General features: G+C 48.3%; 1 pseudogene; it reads left to right on the top strand.

Moving 5' to 3' along the window:
* The window catches only part of LOC119299577, a 26755-nt pseudogene extending 8094 nt beyond the window's left edge, over positions 1-18661 (top strand).
* Positions 18662-19806: the final 1145 nt, after the last annotated feature.

Below are 19806 nucleotides of genomic sequence, written 5' to 3'. Positions count from 1 at the left end.
CCCCCGGCAAACCTTGTGGGCGAGGGAACCTTCCTTCTTTTGAGAAAGAGACAGAGAAATAAAGTAATGATATGGAGCCTTACGGCTCGTTATTGCGGTGTTATTTCCTTTACTCGACTCTTGGCTTTGTATGGTTCTGCCCTACGCTTTTCAGGGAAACTTGCCGGTGCAGGCACCCTTGCCGCGAGCGCCGAGTGCGGAACTTCAGCAGCCTACTGGTGGGGCCGCTACCGACAAGCAACCTTGTCGCAACTAGTTGCAGCTCACTTAAGTTGTTGAGCGGACTCGAAACAAAGTAAGGGCGCAACTAGCTACGAGTTGGTTCCTCCGCGCACAGGTTTCCCATACGAAGCACGGTCGTTCAAGGAAAATAACCCAAAATCTTAAAAACTGATTGCGCAATCTTTAGCAACTTAGCTTTTCTGTTGTCTGCTTCCCGGCAAGGAGAAGCTCTCTTGAACGACCCGGTCCACACCATTATCTTCTCCTTCCTCCCCCGGCAAACCTTGTGGGCGAGGGAACCTTCCTTCTTTTGAGAAAGAGACAGAGAAATAAAGTAATGATATGGAGCCTTGGGCTCGTTATCGCTTACCGGGGTCTGGTGCTGCACAAAGTGTCAGATAACATATGCAAAAAAGGATTACAGCATAAAGACTGACAAGATGTGCGGGGCACATGAACTTTACTGGTGCACGGGGTCTGCGCCCGGCTTTGTACAAAGGATTACATGCAACAGCGGCAAGACTTGTACAAAAGGTGGTTGCCGGAAAAGCTTGCGGCAACCGCGCCCTACGGGTAAAACTTACGAAGATCTTCAATGTTCCAGGAGTTGCTCACCGGAATGCCATCTTCGGTCTCAAGGCGGACAACGCCGGGCCTAGTGACTCGTTTCACCCGATAAGGGCCTTCCCACTTCGGCGTCAACTTGTTGGAATTTTGGCGGACTGAACACGCCGAAGAACAAGGTCGCCTTCCTCGAAGCTCCTGGCTTTAACTTTGCGGCTATGATAGCGACGCAAAGCTTGCTGGTAGCGAGCGGCTCACACAGCAGCCTGAAGACGGTCTTCCTCAAGGAGCAGCGCATCATCTTGCCGCAGCTGCTCTTGCTCGAGCTCATCATAAGCGAGCACTCGAGGTGACCCGTAAACGAGTTCCGTGGGGAGAACTGCCTCTGCTCTATAGACTAGAGCGAAAGGTGTCTGGCCGGTGGCTCGATTTGGCGTCGTCCTGATCGACCAAAGAACCACCGGCAGCTCCTCGATCCAGTTTCTTCCGCACTTGTGCAGCCTGTCGAAAGTTCTGGTCTTGAGGCCTCGCAGCACTTCAGCATTTGCCCTCTCCGCTTGACCGTTGCTTCTCGGATGAGCAACAGAAGCGAAGCAGACCTTGGCGCCAAGATCTTGGACGTACTGCATGAAGGTGCGGCTCGTAAATTGCGTGCCGTTATCGGTGATGATCCTGTTAGGGATCCCGAAACGGCAAACAATCGACTTGAAGAACTTGACTGCTGACTGTGCTGTCACCTTCCTCACTGGTTCCACTTCCGGCCACTTTGTGAACTTGTCGATGGCGACGTACAAGAACTCAAAGCCCCCGACAGCTCGGGGAAAGGGGCCGAGGATGTCGAGCCCCCAGACCGAAAATGGCCAGGATAAAGGGATCATCTGGAGAGCTTGAGCTGGCTGGTGTATCTGTTTGGAATGAAACTGGCACGCTTCACACTTGGTTACTTGTGCAGTTGCATCCTGGAGGGCTGTCGGCCAGAAGAAACCTTGTCGGAACGCTTTGCGGGCAAGTGCTCTTGCGCCAATGTGGTGACCACATATGCCTCCATGTATCTCCGCCAACAGCTGTTGTCCATCTTCCCGGCGAATGCACTTCAATTTCACACCGTTGAGTCTTATTCTGTACAGTGTGTTGTCGACAAACTTGTACATACTTGACTGTCGGGCTACTCTTTCCGCTTCTTCTTGCTCTTCGGGAAGCTCTCCTGTCTGAAGAAAACGGACAATCTGCTGCGCCCATGCTGGAGCTTGCGGCTCGATAACAAGGGCTAAAGGCATATCTGTTGTTGTGGGAACATCCGCTTCTACGGCAAGAACCTGCGGTTCGACCGGAGCGTGATGTTCCCCGGCAAGCTTGCCGGAGCAAAACTTGTCGGGAGCGTTTGCTTCAACGAAACAAACCGAGAGGTTCGCCGGAGCAGACTGCTCCTCAGCACTCTTGGCGTCGATCTTGGGGACCTTCTTGGCAGCGGCTTCGGGAAGCTCTGCCGGCAAGTAGTCACTGGAAACCAACTTTCACTTCTTACTCTGTCCAGTCGACGGTGTTACGGATGGTTGAGTCAGCTTGAGCACAAAAATCCCTGGTTCCACAGGTAACTTTAGTGCTGCGCACTTTGACAGACCGTCAGCAATATCATTCTGAGCTCGTGGAACGTGCTCCATTTGCAGGCCGTCAAAGTGTTCTTCTAGCTTCCTCACTTCATCAACATATGCTTCCATCAACGGGCTTTGATAGCTTTTGTTTACTTGGCGGACGACCAACTGCGAGTCACCCCTGACAATGAGCTTGTTGATCCCAAGGTTTGCCGCGATTCTGAGGCCGGCAAGCAAACCCTCATACTCTGCGGTATTGTTCATTGCTTGCTCCTTGGGAAAGTGCATCTGAACTACGTACTTGAGGTGCTCTTCGGTGGGTGCGATAAGCAGCACGCCAGCACCGGCGCCTTGCAGCGAGAAGGCACCATCAAAGTGCATCAACCATTCTTTGCTTGCTTCTTTGACGGGGATGCTCGTTTCTGGAGTTTCTTCATCTGGTGTTGGCGTCCATTCCGCTATAAATTCTGCCAATGCTCTGCTCTGTATAGTGGAAGTGCTCTCAAATTTGAGGCCAAAGCTTGACAGTTCCAGTGCCCACTCGACAATCCTGCCTGTTGCTTCTGGGTTTTGCAATATCCTCTTCAACGGAAAGCGAGTGACAACTGTTATCTCATGTGCCTGGAAGTAGTGGCGCAGCTTTCTCGAGGCCATGAGAAGGCCGAAAAGCAATTTATGCACGCCAGAATACCTTGATCTAGCCCCCTGCAGAAGGGAACTGACAAAGTAAACTGGGCGCTGCACCATTTTCTTCTGCACCTCCTTGCATGTCTGCGTAGATCCATCTTTGTCGGGACCAGAGTTTGTCGGAGAAGCCCCCTGCTTGTCGCTGGATTCACTTGCCGCGGTTGCTGGCTCATCGTCCGCCTCCCTCTCCGCTACTAACGCAGCACTAACCACTTGATTGGTTGCTGCTAGATACAGCAGCAACTTTTCTTGTGGCTTAGGTGCGACAAGTATTGGAGTGGAGGACAGGTACCTCTTTAAGTCTTGTAGCGCGTCCTCCGCTTCCGGAGTCCATTTCATCGGACCTGCCTTTTTCAATATTTTGAAAAACGGCAAGGCGCGCTCTGCGGACTTAGAGATAAACCTGCTGAGAGCAGCCACGCAACCGGCAAGCTTTCGTACATCCTTGACGCGCTTTGGTGCTTCAATCTGCTCGATGGCTTTGATCTTGTCGGGATTGGCTTCAATCCCCCGCTGTGACACAAAGAACCTGAGAAGCTTGCCGGAAGGGACTCCGAACACGCACTTCTCGGGATTGAGCTTGAGGTTGATTTTGCGCAGATTTGTAAAAGTTTCATCTAGATCTTGAATCAGGGTAGCCTTGTCCTTGCTCTTGACCACTATATCATCCATGTAGGCTTCCACATTTCTGTGCATTTGCGGCTCAAAGGCATGGTGGACTGCCCTTGCGAATGTTGATCCAGCATTCTTCAAACCGAAAGGCATTCGTACGAAGCAGTACGTGCCACACGAGGTGATAAATGCGGTTTTCTCTTCATCCTCTTCTGCCATGAAGATCTGATGGTATCCTGAGTATGCATCAAGAAATGAAAGCAAATCACATCCGGCTGTGGAGTCAACAATCTGGTCAATACGCGGCAAGGGAAATGGGTCTTTGGGACAAGCTTTATTAACATCAGTGAAGTCAATACAAAGTCTCCATTTCCCGTTAGCCTTGCGCACAACAACAGGATTGGCCAACCACGTGGGATGGAGCACTCCTCTGACAAGGCCTGCTGCTTCCAACTTCTTGATTTCTTCTGCGATGAATTCTTGGCGCTCTACTGCCTGCTTCCTGACTCTCTGCTTGACGGGCCGCGCATGAGGACAGACGGCTAGGTGGTGCTCAATCACTTTCCTGGGAACACCGGGGATGTCAGACGGTTGCCATGCAAACACGTCGACGTTCGCCCGCAGGAAAGCAACGAGCGCGCTTTCCTATTTGGGGTCGAGAGTGGCACTGATGGTGAAGGTACCACCAGTGCCGTCCTCCTTGGCGGACACCTTCTTGGTCTCTGGTAGAGCTGCCATCGTCTTCTTAAACTTGCCGGTGGAGCTCGATGGTGCGTCCTCGACGGTAGCGCAGCACTCTGAAGAGGTGCGCTTGCCGGAGTGGGCATCAGAGCTCTTGCCGGACTTAGTCTTCTTCTTCCCTCCGGGAGCTTCAGCGGCAAGTGCCCTGCGTTCTGCTGCGGCTGCTGCTTCCCGGTAGATCTTGTCGGCACAGATAAGGGCGTCCTTCTTGTCGCCGGGGACAGAGATGACACTTATCGGGCCTGGCATCTTGAGCATGTTGTATGCGTAGTGAGAGGCTGCCATGAACTTGGTCAGCGCTGGACGGCCAAGGATCCCATTGTAGGGTAATGGAAAGTCGGCAACGTCAAAAGTGACCCTCTCAGTTCTAAAGTTCAGCTCGCTGCCAAATGTGACCGGCAGCGTGATCTTTCCCTTCGGCTTGCTCCTTCCCGGGCTGGTTCCTTGGAACGTGCCGGTCTCCTCGAGCTCGTTGTGAGGGATCTGGAGTTTCTGGAGGACCGCGGAGGATATCAGGTTCAAGCCGGCCCCGCCGTCAACTAACATCTTCGTGACCTTGAGGTTGCGGATAGTTGGAGAAACCAACATCGGCAAGCACCCGACCGCAGTTACACGATCAGGGTGGTCCTCAATATCGAAGATGATAGGCGTGCTGGACCATTTCAGGGGCTTGCGTGACTCTATGGATGGCTCTGCTGCATTCACTTCCCGCATCCACTGCTTGAGTTGGCGGTGCGAAGTATGTAGAGAGGCGCCACCGTCAACGCACAGGACCTCTGTGGCCTTCTGAAATTCCTGCTCGTCGGCCTCATCATCATCCATATCTTCGTCGTCGTCGTCATCTTCATCCTTGTCGCGGCCGCGGGGAGGTCTGTCTCCTTGCCGCTGCTTGGCCTTGCCGCGGCGTCCTCCTCGGCCGGGACATTTCTTGCCGGATCCACCAGTTCCTTCCTAGGCCTTCTCCTTGTTGCGCCGCTCGTACTCAGCTTTCTGTTGCTCAACAAGCTGTTCGACTTTCTTGCAGTTCTGGTGATCGTGACCCTTGGTGCGGTGAATCTTACAATACTGCTTGCCGGAGCTGTCCTGCTTGTCGGCGGCCGCCACAGGCTGGGCCTCCTTGTCGGAGCCACCAGCTTTAGCTTCCTTGGCGCCACCTCCATTGCCGATCTGCTCGACAGCTAGCACTTCCTTGCCCTTTTTCCTTCTGTTGTTCCGCCGCCGGCCTTTCCTTGCCGGGGCGGCATCCTCACTGTCGGATCCTTCTGCTCCTGTACTCTCTCCGGGGAGCCTCCTCCCCTCTTCAGCGCGCGCACACTTGTCGGCCAGGGCGTAAAGCTCGCTGACGTCTCTGATCTTACACATCGCCATCTCCTCCCTCATCCTGCGGTTTCGCACGTTCTGATGGAACGCACTGATGATCGCGGCGGGGTGGACGTCTGGGATGTTGTGCTGTACGCGGCTGAATCTTTGAATGTACTTGCGCAGTGGCTCTCCTTCCTTTTGGGCAAGCAGATGAAGATCGCTCTCTTGGCCATGTGGCTTGTGCCCGCCTATGAAGGCGCCGACAAACTGATGGCATAGATCTGCCCAAGAGGAGATGGAGTTGTCCGGCAAGTGCATGAGCCAGGACCTGACGTTGGGCTTGAGCACCAGCGGGAAGTAGTTGGCGAGGATCTTGTCATCCCGTCCCCCGGCAGCCTGCACCGCGATGGTGTAGATGCTGAGGAACTCTGACGGATGCGTCTTGCCGTCGTACTTCTCTGGTACGTCTGGCTTGAAGTTCTTTGTGCTGGGCCACTGGACTTGCCGCAGCTCACGAGTGAACGCAGGACAACCTACCGCGTACGGCAGATCGCCTAGTTTCCCTGGCGCATGCATGTCAATAGAAGGCCCAGCGCGCTTGTCGGATTGACGTCGCGCTTCTCTTCGGCGCTCGATGCGGGTTCGAGCGTCTTCTTGTTGTCGTTCATGGAGAACTTGGCGCTGGTCGCGACGAGCTCGTGGGTCCGATGACGCGGTGGAGCCGCTGTCGGGGTGGACCCGGCGAGTCGGCGATTTTGGCCTTCGTAGTGGAGAGTGCATGGAAGTCGCACCTCCCCCGGTCTTGTTGCCATCGGCTCGCGCCCGGCTGTCCTGCCGCGGCAGCAAGGTGCTTGGTTGCCGCGCAGTGTCGCCGTTGGCGAAGCCGATGAGGCTCTGGATAGTGGCCCTCCATTCGTCGGTCTTGTCCGCCGTCGGAGGATAGTCTAGGAGCAGTTGAGCTCGCGCCAAGGCGAAGGTGAACGGTGCGAGGAGCGGGGCATGCTCGGACTCCTAACCACGTTAGAAGGAGCAGTGTCCCGTCCAGGCGACCGTACTTCGCTCGAGCCAGCATGTTGGCGTGCACGCTGGTCTTGAACGCCACGAGAACCACCAGCTTGATCTTGGCCCAGCGGACGTATGGCGCTGCGAACGCCATCACGCTGCTGGTCCCGCGCCTCCTGAGACGGGCGCGGTGCGCGCATGGACGCCGAGGTCTGTGCCACCTTGTCCTTGGACTTGGCCGCACTGAGAGCTCCCTCGTCGACGCCCATTCTTCCGTCGGCGTCCACTCCACCGCCCGTTTGCTCCGGAGGCGGTGAAAGCGACGCAGACGCAACAGCTGCCTCCGAATCCTTCTTCTTCGGTGGCATGTCGATGAAGACGATGAAGATTTAGCTCGCGTGCACGCCGGATCGGGTTCACACAATCTCGACGCACCCCCTACCTGGCGCGCCAAAGATGTCGGGGAAACTGATCCACGGACACCTATGGGGACCGGGCCCCTTTCGGTTCGGAGGGGGGCGGAGGTCGCGCAAAGAGCGGGTCGAGGCGGTACACGCGAGCAGTTTTACCCAGCTTCGGGCCGCACGGATGCGTAAAACCCTACTGCTGCTTGTGTGATTGTATTGAGTTCTTGCTCAGGAGCGATGAACGCTGCCAGACCGAGCGTGAGAGTGTTCTTGGTGTTTCGGATGAGCTGAACCCGAACCCCCTTCTACGTTGCGCATGGGCCTCCTTTTATACTCTCAAGGGGTCACCGACAGGTGGCAACGTAGACTAGAAGGGTAAAAATGGAAAAGAATGCGGTAGGTGTAGCTACCGCGACTGTGGACACAGTGCACCCTACCTAACTCTGACGGCAGGGGACAAGGTCATTGAATGCCTGTCTAAGTTGCCTAAACAGTGCAAAAAGTGACCGTTAGGAGCGCCACCGTTTGCCATGATGGCCTTCTCTTCATCTCCGCTTGCCACCGCGTACCCCTGGCTGCACAGGCTCCCGCCACGCGCCCCTGAGAAAGCCTCATGGCGACACGCGGGTGGGTGCGCTGGAGCGCGGGTACAGAGTGGCAGCCGGCCCCCGGCAAGTACCTTGTCGGGGTCGTCGTCTTGTCGTGTCCGGAAGCTTGTCGCTCGCCGGACCTTGCCGGGACGTGCGGTGCATCGCGGCAAGTTTCTTGAAGTGCCGTGGTTGGCCTTCCCGGCAAGCTCCTCTTGCCGGGGCCTTGTCTCTTCCCGGCAAGCTCCTCTTTGAAGGAAATATGCCCTAGAGGCAATAATAAAGTTATTATTTATTTCCTTATAATCATGATAAATGTTTATTATTCATGCTAGAATTGTATTTTCCGGAAACATAATACATGTGTGAATACATAGACAAACAGAGTGTCACTAGTATGCCTCTACTTGACTAGCTCGTTAATCAAAGATGGTTATGTTTCCTAACCATGAACAATGAGTTGTTATTTGATTAACGAGGTCACATCATTAGTAGAATGATCTGATTGACATGACCCATTCCATTAGCTTAGCACCTGATCGTTTAGTATGTTGCTATTGCTTTCTTCATGACTTATACATGTTCCTACGACTATGAGATTATGCAACTCCCGTTTACCGGAGGAACACTTTGGGTACTACCAAAACGTCACAACGTAAATGGGTGATTATAAAGGAGTACTACAGGTGTCTCCAATGGTCGATGTTGGGTTGGCGTATTTCGAGATTAGGATTTGTCACTCCGATTGTCGGAGAGGTATCTCTGGGCCCTCTCGGTAATACACATCATATAAGCCTTGCAAGCATTACAACTAATATGTTAGTTGTGAGATGATGTATTACGGAACGAGTAAAGAGACTTGCCGTTAACGAGATTGAACTAGGTATTGGATACCGACGATCGAATCTCGGGCAAGTAACATACCGATGACAAAGGGAACAACGTATGTTGTTATGCGGTCTGACCGATAAAGATCTTCGTAGAATATGTAGGAGCCAATATGGGCATCCAGGTCCCGCTATTGGTTATTGACCAGAGACATGTCTCGGTCATGTCTACATTGTTCTCGAACCCGTAGGGTCCGCACGCTTAAGGTTACGATGACAGTTATATTATGAGTTTATGCATTTTGATGTACCGAAGGTTGTTCGGAGTCCCGGATGTGATCACGGACATGACGAGGAGTCTCGAAATGGTCGAGACGTAAAGATTGATATATTGGAAGCCTATGTTTGGACATCGGAAGTGTTCCGGGTGAAATCGGGATTTTACCGGGTTACCGGGAGGTTACCGGGACCCCCCGGGAGCCATATGGGCCATCATGGGCCTTAGTGGAAAGGAGAAAGGGGCAGCCCAAGGTGGCTGCGCCTCTTTCCCCTCCCCTAGTCCTATTAGGACTAGGAGAAGGTGGCCGGCCCCCTTCTCTCCCTTCCCCTCCGAGGAATCCTAGTTGGACTAGGATTGGGGGGAGGAATCCTACTCCCAGAGGGAGTAGGACTCTCCTGCGCCTCCCTCTTTGGCCGGCCAGCCTCCCCTCCTCTCCTCCTTTATATACGGAGGCAGGGGCACCTCTAAACACACAAGTTGACACAAGTTGATCCACGTGATCGATTCCTTAGCCGTGTGCGGTGCCCCCTGCCACCATATTCCTCGATAATACTGTAGCGGAGTTTAGGCGAAGCCCTGCTGCTGTAGTTCATCAAGATCGTCACCACGCCGTCGTGCTGACGAAACTCTTCCCCGACACTTTGCTGGATCGGAGTCCGGGGATCGTCATCGAGCTGAACGTGTGCTCGAACTCGGAGGTGCCGTAGTTTCGGTGCTTGATCGGTTGGATCGTGAAGACGTACGACTACTTCCTCTACGTCGTGTCATTGCTTCCGCAGTCGGTCTGCGTTGGGTACGTAGACAACACTCTCCTCTCGTTGCTATGCATCACATGATCCTGTGTGCGCGTAGGAAATTTTTTGAAATTACTACGAAACCCAACAGTGGCATCCGAGCCTAGGTTAATGATGTTGATGTTATATGCACGAGTAGAACACAAGTGAGTTGTGGACGATACAAGTTATACTGCCTACCAGCATGTCATATTTTGGTTCAGCGGTATTGTTGGACGAGACGACCCGGACCAACCTTACGCGTACGCTTACGCGAGACCGGTTCCCTCGACGTGCTTTGCACAGAGATGGCTTGCGGGCGACTGCCTCTCCAACTTTAGTTGAACCAAGTATGGCTACGCCCGGTCCTTGCGAAGGTTAAAACGAAGTCTATTTGACAAACTATCGTTGTGGTTTTGATGCGTATGTGAGATTGGTTCTTACTTAAGCCCGTAGCAGCCACGTAAAACATGCAACAACAAAGTAGAGGACGTCTAACTTGTTTTTGCAGGGCATGTTGTGATGTGATATGGTCAAGGCATGATGCTGAATTTTATTGTATGAGATGATCATGTTTTGTAACCAAGTTATCGGCAACTGGCAGGAGCCATATGGTTGTCGCTTTATTGTATGCAATGCAATCGCGATGTAATGCTTTACTTTATTACTAAACGGTAGTGATAGTCGTGGAAGCATAAGATTGGCGAGACGACAACGATGCTACGATGGAGATCAAGGTGTCGCGCCGGTGACGATGGTGATCATGACGGTGCTTCGGAGATGGAGATCACAAGCACAAGATAATGATGGCCATATCATATCACTTATATTGATTGCATGTGATGTTTATCTTTTTATGCATCTTATCTTGCTTTGATTGACGGTAGCATTATAAGATGATCTCTCACTAAATTATCGAGAAGTGTTCTCCCTGAGTATGCACCGTTGCAAAAGTTCTTCGTGCTGAGACACCACGTGATGATCGGGTGTGATAGGCTCTACGTTCAAATACAACGGGTGCAAAACAGTTGTGCACGCAGAATACTCAGGTTAAACTTGACGAGCCTAGCATATGCAGATATGGCCTCGGAACACGGAGACCGAAAGGTCGAGCGTGAATCATATAGTAGATATGATCAACATAATGATGTTCACCGATGAAACTACTCCATCTCATGTGATGATCGGACATGGTTTAGTTGATTTGGATCACGTGATCACTTAGAGGATTAGAGGGATGTCTATCTAAGTGGGAGTTCTTTAATAATATGATTAATTGAACTTAAAATTTATCATGAACTTAGTCCCTGATAGTATCTTGCTTGTTTATGTTGATTGTAGATAGATGGCTCGTGCTGTTGTTCCGTTAAATTTTAATGCGTTCCTTGAGAAAGCAAAGTTGAAAGATGATGGTAGCAATTACACGGACTGGGTCCGTAACTTGAGGATTATCCTCATTGCTGCACAGAAGAATTACGTCCTGGAAGCACCGCTGGGTGCCAGGCCTGCTGCTGGAGCAACGCCAGATGTTATGAACGTCTGGCAGAGCAAAGCTGATGACTACTCGATAGTTCAGTGTGCCATGCTTTACGGCTTAGAATCGGGACTTCAACGACGTTTTGAACGTCATGGAGCATATGAGATGTTCCAGGAGTTGAAGTTAATATTTCAAGCAAATGCCCGGATTGAGAGATATGAAGTCTCCAATAAGTTCTATAGCTGCAAGATGGAAGAGAACAGTTCTGTCAGTGAGCATATACTCAAAATGTCTGGGTATAATAATCACTTGATTCAATTGGGAGTTAATCTTCCAGATGATTGCGTCATTGAAAGAATTCTCCAATCACTGCCACCAAGCTACAAGAGCTTCGTGATGAACTATAATATGCAAGGGATGAACAAGACTATTCCCGAGCTCTTCGCAATGCTAAAAGCTGCGGAGGTAGAAATCAAGAAGGAGCATCAAGTGTTGATGGTTAACAAAACCACTAGTTTCAAGAAAAAGGGCAAAGGGAAGAAAAAGGGGAACTTCAAAAAGAACGGCAAGCAAGTTGCTGCTCAAGAGAAGAAACCCAAGTCTAGACCTAAGCCTGAAACTGAGTGCTTCTACTGCAAGCAGACTGGTCACTGGAAGCGGAACTGCCCCAAGTATTTGGCGGATAAGAAGGATGGCAAGGTGAACAAAGGTATATGTGATATACATGTTATTGATGTGTACCTTACCAATGCTCGCAGTAGCACCTGGGTATTTGATACTGGTTCTGTTGCTAATATTTGCAACTCGAAACAGGGACTACAGAATAAGCGGGCACTGGCAAAGGACGAGGTGACGATGCGCGTGGGAAACGGTTCCAAAGTCGATGTGATCGCGGTCGGCACGCTACCTCTACATCTACCTTCGGGATTAATATTAGACCTAAATAATTGTTATTTGGTGCTAGCGTTGAGCATGAACATTATATCTGGATCTTGTTTAATGCGAGACGGTTATTCATTTAAATCAGAGAATAATGGTTGTTCTATTTATATGAGTAATATCTTTTATGGTCATGCACCCTTGAAGAGTGGTCTATTCTTACTAAATCTCGATAGTAGTAATACACATATTCATAATGTTGAAACCAAAAGATACAGAGTTGATAATGAAAGTGCAACTTATTTGTGGCACTGTCGTTTAGGTCATATCGGTGTAAAACGCATGAAGAAACTCCATACTAATGGACTTTTGGAACCACTTGATTATGAATCACTTGGTACTTGTGAACCGTGCCTCATGGGCAAGATGACTAAAACACCGTTCTCCGGTACTATGGAGAGAGCAACAGATTTGTTGGAAATCATACATACCGATGTATGTGGTCCGATGAATATTGAGGCTCGTGGCGGATATCGTTATTTTCTCACCTTCACAGATGATTTGAGCAGATATGGATATATCTACTTAATAAAGCATAAGTCTGAAACATTTGAAAAGTTCAAAGAATTTCAGAGTGAAGTTGAAAATCATCGTAACAAGAAAATAAAGTTTCTACGATCTGATCGTGGAGGAGAATATTTGAGTTACGAGTTTGGTATACATTTGAAAAACTGTGGAATAGTTTCGCAACTCACGCCCCCCGGAACACCACAGCGTAATGGTGTGTCCGAACGTCGTAATCGTATTTTACTAGATATGGTGCGATCTATGATGTCTCTTACAGATTTACCGCTATCATTTTGGGGATATGCTTTAGAGACGGCCGCATTCGCGTTAAATAGGGCACCATCAAAATCCGTTGAGACGACGCCTTATGAACTATGGTTTGGCAAGAAACCAAAGTTGTCGTTTCTTAAAGTTTGGGGCTGCGATGCTTATGTGAAAAAGCTTCAACCTGATAAGCTCGAACCCAAATCGGAGAAATGTGTATTCATAGGATACCCAAAGGAAACTGTTGGGTACACCTTCTATCACAGATCCGAAGGCAAAACATTTGTTGCTAAGAATGGATCATTTCTAGAGAAGGAGTTTCTCTCGAAAGAAGTGAGTGGGAGGAAAGTAGAACTTGACGAGGTAACTGTACCTGCTCCCTTACTGGAAAGTAGTTCATCACAGAAAACTGTTTCAGTGACACCTACACCAGTTAGTGAGGAAGCCAATGATAATGATCATGAAACTTCAGATCAAGATACTACTGAACTTCGTAGATCAACCAGAGTAAGATCCGCACCAGAGTGGTACGATAATCCTGTTCTGGAGGTCATGCTACTAGATCATGATGAACCTACGAACTATGAAGAAGCGATGGTGAGCCCAGATTCCGCAAAGTGGCTAGAAGCCATGAAATCTGAGATGGGATCCATGTATGAGAACAAAGTATGGACTTTGGTTGACTTGCCCGATGATCGGCAAGCGATTGAGAATAAATGGATCTTTAAGAAGAAGACTGACGCTGATGGTAATGTTACTGTCTACAAAGCTCGACTTGTCGCAAAAGGTTTTCGGCAAGTTCAAGGAATTGACTACGATGAGACCTTCTCACCCGTAGCGATGCTTAAGTCCGTCCGAATCATGTTAGCAATTGCCACATTTTATGATTATGAAATTTGGCAAATGGATGTCAAAACTGCATTCCTGAATGGATTCCTGGAAGAAGAGTTGTATATGATGCAACCAGAAGGTTTTGTCGATCCAAAGGGAGCTAACAAAGTGTGCAAGCTCCAGCGATCCATTTATGGACTGGTGCAAGCCTCTCGGAGTTGGAATAAACGTTTTGATAGTGTGATCAAAGCATTTGGTTTTATACAGACTTTTGGAGAAGCCTGTATTTACAAGAAAGTGAGTGGGAGCTCTGTAGCATTTCTGATATTATATGTGGATGACATATTACTGATTGAATAAAGGGATACTTGAATAAAAGTTTTTCAATGAAAGACCTCGGTGAAGCTGCTTACATATTAGGCATTAAGATCTATAGAGACAGATCAAGACGCTTAATTGGACTTTCACAAAGCACATACCTTGACAAAATTTTGAAGAAATTCAAAATGGATCAAGCAAAGAAAGGGTTCTTGCCTGTGTTACAAGGTGTGAAATTGAGTAAGACTCAATGCCCGACCACTGCAGAAGATAGAGAGAATATGAAAGATGTTCCCTATGCATCAGCCATAGGCTCTATCATGTATGCAATGCTGTGTACCAGACCTGATGTGTGCCTTGCTATAAGTTTAGCAGGGAGGTACCAAAGTAATCCAGGAATGGATCACTGGACAGCGGTCAAGAACATCCTGAAATACCTGAAAAGGACTAAGGATATGTTTCTCGTATATGGAAGTGACAAAGAGCTCATCGTAAAAGGTTACGTTGATGCAAGCTTTGACACTGATCCGGACGATTCTAAATCGCAAACCGGATACGTGTTTACATTAAACGGTGGAGCTGTCAGTTGGTGCAGTTCTAAACAAAGCGTCGTAGCGGGATCTACATGTGAAGCGGAATACATAGCTGCTTCGGAAGCAGCAAATGAAGGAGTCTGGATGAAGGAGTTCATATCCGATCTAGGTGTCTTACCTAGTGCATCGGGTCCAATGAAAATCTTTTGTGACAATACTGGTGCAATTGCCTTGGCAAAGGAATCCAGATTTCACAAAAGGACCAAACACATCAAGAGACGCTTCAACTCCATCCGGGATCTAGTCCAGGTGGGAGACATAGAGATTTGCAAGATACATACGGATCTGAATATTGCAGACCCATTGACTAAGCCTCTTCCACGAGCAAAACATGATCAGCACCAAAGCTCCATGGGTGTTAGATTCATTACAGTGTAATCTAGATTATTGACTCTAGTGCAAGTGGGAGACTGAAGGAAATATGCCCTAGAGGCAATAATAAAGTTATTATTTATTTCCTTATAATCATGATAAATGTTTATTATTCATGCTAGAATTGTATTTTCCGGAAACATAATACATGTGTGAATACATAGACAAACAGAGTGTCACTAGTATGCCTCTACTTGACTAGCTCGTTAATCAAAGATGGTTATGTTTCCTAACCATGAACAATGAGTTGTTATTTGATTAACGAGGTCACATCATTAGTAGAATGATCTGATTGACATGACCCATTCCATTAGCTTAGCACCTGATCGTTTAGTATGTTGCTATTGCTTTCTTCATGACTTATACATGTTCCTACGACTATGAGACTATGCAACTCCCGTTTACCGGAGGAACACTTTGGGTACTACCAAACGTCACAACGTAAATGGGTGATTATAAAGGAGTACTACAGGTGTCTCCAATGGTCGATGTTGGGTTGGCGTATTTCGAGATTAGGATTTGTCACTCCGATTGTCGGAGAGGTATCTCTGGGCCCTCTCGGTAATACACATCACATAAGCCTTGCAAGCATTACAACTAATATGTTAGTTGTGAGATGATGTATTACGGAACGAGTAAAGAGACTTGCCGTTAACGAGATTGAACTAGGTATTGGATACCGACGATCGAATCTCGGGCAAGTAACATGCCGATGACAAAGGGAACAACGTATGTTGTCATGCGGTCTGACCGATAAAGATCTTCGTAGAATATGTAGGAGCCAATATGGGCATCCAGGTCCCGCTATTGGTTATTGACCAGAGACATGTCTCGGTCATGTCTACATTGTTCTCGAACCCGTAGGGTCCGCACGCTTAAGGTTACGATGACAGTTATATTATGAGTTTATGCATTTTGATGTACCGAAGGTTGTTCGGAGTCCCGGATGTGATCACGGACATGACGAGGAGTCTCGAAATGGTCGAGACGTAAAGATTGATATATTGGAAGCCTATGTTTGGACATCGGAAGTGTTCCGGGTGAAATCGGGATTTTACCGGGTTACCGGGAGGTTACCGGAACCCCCCGGGAGCCATATGGGCCATCATGGGCCTTAGTGGAAAGGAGAAAGGGGCAGCCCAAGGTGGCTGCGCCTCTTTCCCCTCCCCTAGTCCTATTAGGACTAGGAGAAGGTGGCCGGCCCCCCTCTCTCCCTTCCCCTCCGAGGAATCCTAGTTGGACTAGGATTGGGGGGAGGAATCCTACTCCCAGAGGGAGTAGGACTCTCCTGCGCTCTTTGGCCGGCCAGCCTCCCCTCCTCTCCTCCTTTATATACGGAGGCAGGGGCACCTCTAAACACACAAGTTGACACAAGTTGATCCACGTGATCGATTCCTTAGCCGTGTGCGGTGCCCCCTGCCACCATATTCCTCGATAATACTGTAGCGGAGTTTAGGCGAAGCCCTGCTGCTGTAGTTCATCAAGATCGTCACCACGCCGTCGTGCTGACGAAACTCTTCCCCGACACTTTGCTGGATCGGAGTCCGGGGATCGTCATCGAGCTGAACGTGTGCTCGAACTCGGAGGTGCCGTAGTTTCGGTGCTTGATCGGTTGGATCGTGAAGACGTACGACTACTTCCTCTACGTCGTGTCATTGCTTCCGCAGTCGGTCTGCGTTGGGTACGTAGACAACACTCTCCTCTCGTTGCTATGCATCACATGATCCTGTGTGCGCGTAGGAAAATTTTTGAAATTACTACGAAACCCAACACTCTTGCCGGGGCCTTGTCTCTTCATCTTGAATGCTTTGTTCTTGAATGGCTTCAAAGGAACCCACGGAGGACTCTGGCGGCCGTCCGGCAACCTTGCCGCGGGGCGCTGCAACCGCCCGTGCACAAGTTCGGGATATTAGGGTACCCCTACTCTAGTACACCGACAGTGATAGATAAGATACTGTCTCTCAGCTATTGTGATCTAACCCAGCCTCTGAAGACATGCTTATTGTACCTTAGCATGTTCCCGGAAGATTACATCATTGGCAAATATAGGTTGGTATGGAGATGGATTGCCGAGGGGTTTGTTGTTCCGAAGCATGGATATACTTTGGAGGAAGTAGGAGAGAATTATTTTAACGAGCTCATCAACAGGAATATGATTCAACAGGAATTTAAATTTTATGGTGAAGCAATTTCATGTCGAGTCCATGATATAGTACTTGACTTCATTGTCACTCGGTCAAATGAAGAAAATTTTGTTTCTGTATTAGATGCTCAGCACATCCCATCTCAGTGTGACAAGATTCGCAGGCTGTACATCCATAAAAAGAATGAACATGCAGCCGAGGTATCACAGCAAAACAAGAATATGTCTCATCTCCGTTCACTTCATGTGTTCGGTAGAATTACATGGATGCCCCCTCTTCTGGACCTACAGATTCTTCGTGTACTATATTTAGAGGATTGTAATGGTTTGAAAGAGGACCACCTCAAAAACATTGGAAGCTTAATTCATTTGAGATATTTGGGTCTGCGGAACACAAATGTTAAGAACCTCCCAATCCAAATCAGGAAGCTAGAATATTTGCAAACGCTTGACCTAAGAGGAAGTGGGATAACAGAGTTGCCAGAATCTATTGTTCATCTAAAACGGCTGAGACACCTGGTTGGTCATCTAAAACTCAGATTGCCGGATGGATTTGGCAACATGGAAGCTCTTCAAGAGCTTTGGGAGATCAATGGCTCCAAGAGCTCTATAAACTTTGGGAAGGATCTGCAGAATTTGATACAGTTGAGAGTGCTTGGAATACATTTTGAGCATACTTATTGTGATGATGGGCAAATCAGTACAGCTCTTTGTAAGCTTGGGGAAAACAACCTTCGCTCCCTACATATCATCAATATGGGTTGTGGTCCTCCTACGTGTTTTGCAGATCCATGGCGCTCTCCTCCGCGTCTCCTCCAGAAGTTTGTTTTGCAAGGTTATAGGGATGACAATTTACCCTTGTTTCCGAAATGGATTAGTCCCTTGCTCTCTGAACTCACCTACTTAGATTTTGGTGTTGATCAAATGAATGGGAGAGACTTGCACATGCTCGAAGGTTTGCATGCGCTTTGCGTGCTTTGTCTGTCTGCAGAGGAAATTCCTAAGAGCATCTCCAACAGGCGCCCAAAAAGAGCTCCGCGCACTAAAATTTTGCTTTTTTGGGCGCCGAGCAGCTCCAACAGACGCTGTAGCGCTAAAAGTTTTTGGGCGCACGTTGAAAAACGCTATCGCGCGCAGCATATTTTGGGCTCCGGATTGGGCGCGCTTCACAATTTGCACTGTCTGTTTTTTGGGCGCGCGTCTTTGGGCGTCTGCTAAAGCAATATTGGTCCCGGCGCACTAAAAGTGCTAAAGTGGCGTGCTATAACTATTATTGAGTGCGAGATTTTTGTGCGGCCGTTGGAGATGCTCTAAAGAAGGACTCTCGGTCAGCTGCAACGGATTCCAATCATTAAGGCATCTATGCTTCCACAATATATTTGGACCAGGATTGGTATTTAAAGAAGGAGCTATGCCGAAGCTCCAAAAGCTTTTCCTTGCATTCGATGCAGATGAAGCACACTCTACATATGGTTGTATAGGTTTCGGCATCCAACACCTTTTCTGTCTTAACTACATTGAAGTCAGCATTAACCGTACTCCTGCAATGAAGTCTGCAAAGTATGCTATAGATAAGGAAGTTAAGCTGCTCACCAGCAACCCCCAGGTTAAGTTTGTGTAGTGATGGATTGGCAGAAGATATGCCCGAAAGGTGATGCAGTGTTAACCTGAAAAAAAACAGAAGATCTGCAATGATTAGATTGATTTGAGGTACTATTCAAAGGTCATTTATTTCATATTCACCACCAGGGTTCATATGAAGTTAAGTTTAGCAAGCCTGCGGTCTGCGGACATGTTCTTCATGATTTTGATCTCACAAGATGAGACGAACACAACATGGAAGGCAACAGTTATGCACAACAATCTGTTGATTTGTACTCCCTCCGGTCCTTTTTAGTTCGCATATAAGATTTGTCTAAAGTCAAACATCGTAAACTTTGATCAAGTTTATAGAAAAAAATACAAACATTTAGAATGTGAAATCAACAACATTAGATGCGTCATGACTTTACTTTTCATATTGTATAAATTTAGCATTATAGATGTTAATATTTTTTCATATAAATATGGTCAAACTTTATGAAGTTTGACTTCAGACAATCCTTATATGCAGAGTAAAAAGGACCGGAGGGAGTATGTCGAAACTGGTATACATTGTCATAGATTTTGCACCGCAGTACGTGCCAGTCATTTTGGAAGGTATATGTACTTTTCTTTCTCACTAGTTTTCCTTTCTGGCACTTAAAGAATTCATCATTTGAGATATCATGATGGACCTCTGAAGGCAAAAACTTATATGACACTGACCCATCCACCTACCATAATAATGAGAGAAATAAAATGTGTAGATATCTCCTGGCCACTCCTTCTGTCACTACTTTTCATTTCAGGCTGTAGTCTATATCATATATATCTTGCTTTTTCGCAATGCATTCTTTTTTATGTCACCTAGTTAACAATGGCAAATTGAGTTGATGTATGCTTTATACTCCTAGCATTCATACTGGCCGTTGCCCTAGATGCTCTGCTCATGACCTGGGATTTTTGTTGATTCATAGGGGGCTTATCATTGGAAGCGTCCTTTGCTCATGTCAAGGATTAGGGCCTTTCTGTCACCTTTCATGCAAGATGGATCAGGACGCATATCAGGTCCTTCTTTATCCAGCATTGTGTAACTCATGACGTCAAATAATACAAGCAACTAGTACCGAGATATGATAGAAGAGGAGCCATGTATACAAAAATGACTACAGAACTTCTATTTCA

Source organism: Triticum dicoccoides, chromosome 5A (genome assembly GCF_002162155.2).
Source record: "Triticum dicoccoides isolate Atlit2015 ecotype Zavitan chromosome 5A, WEW_v2.0, whole genome shotgun sequence".
In the NCBI taxonomy this organism is placed as follows: domain Eukaryota; kingdom Viridiplantae; phylum Streptophyta; class Magnoliopsida; order Poales; family Poaceae; genus Triticum; species Triticum dicoccoides.
This window is presented reverse-complemented; position numbering and strand designations above follow the sequence as displayed.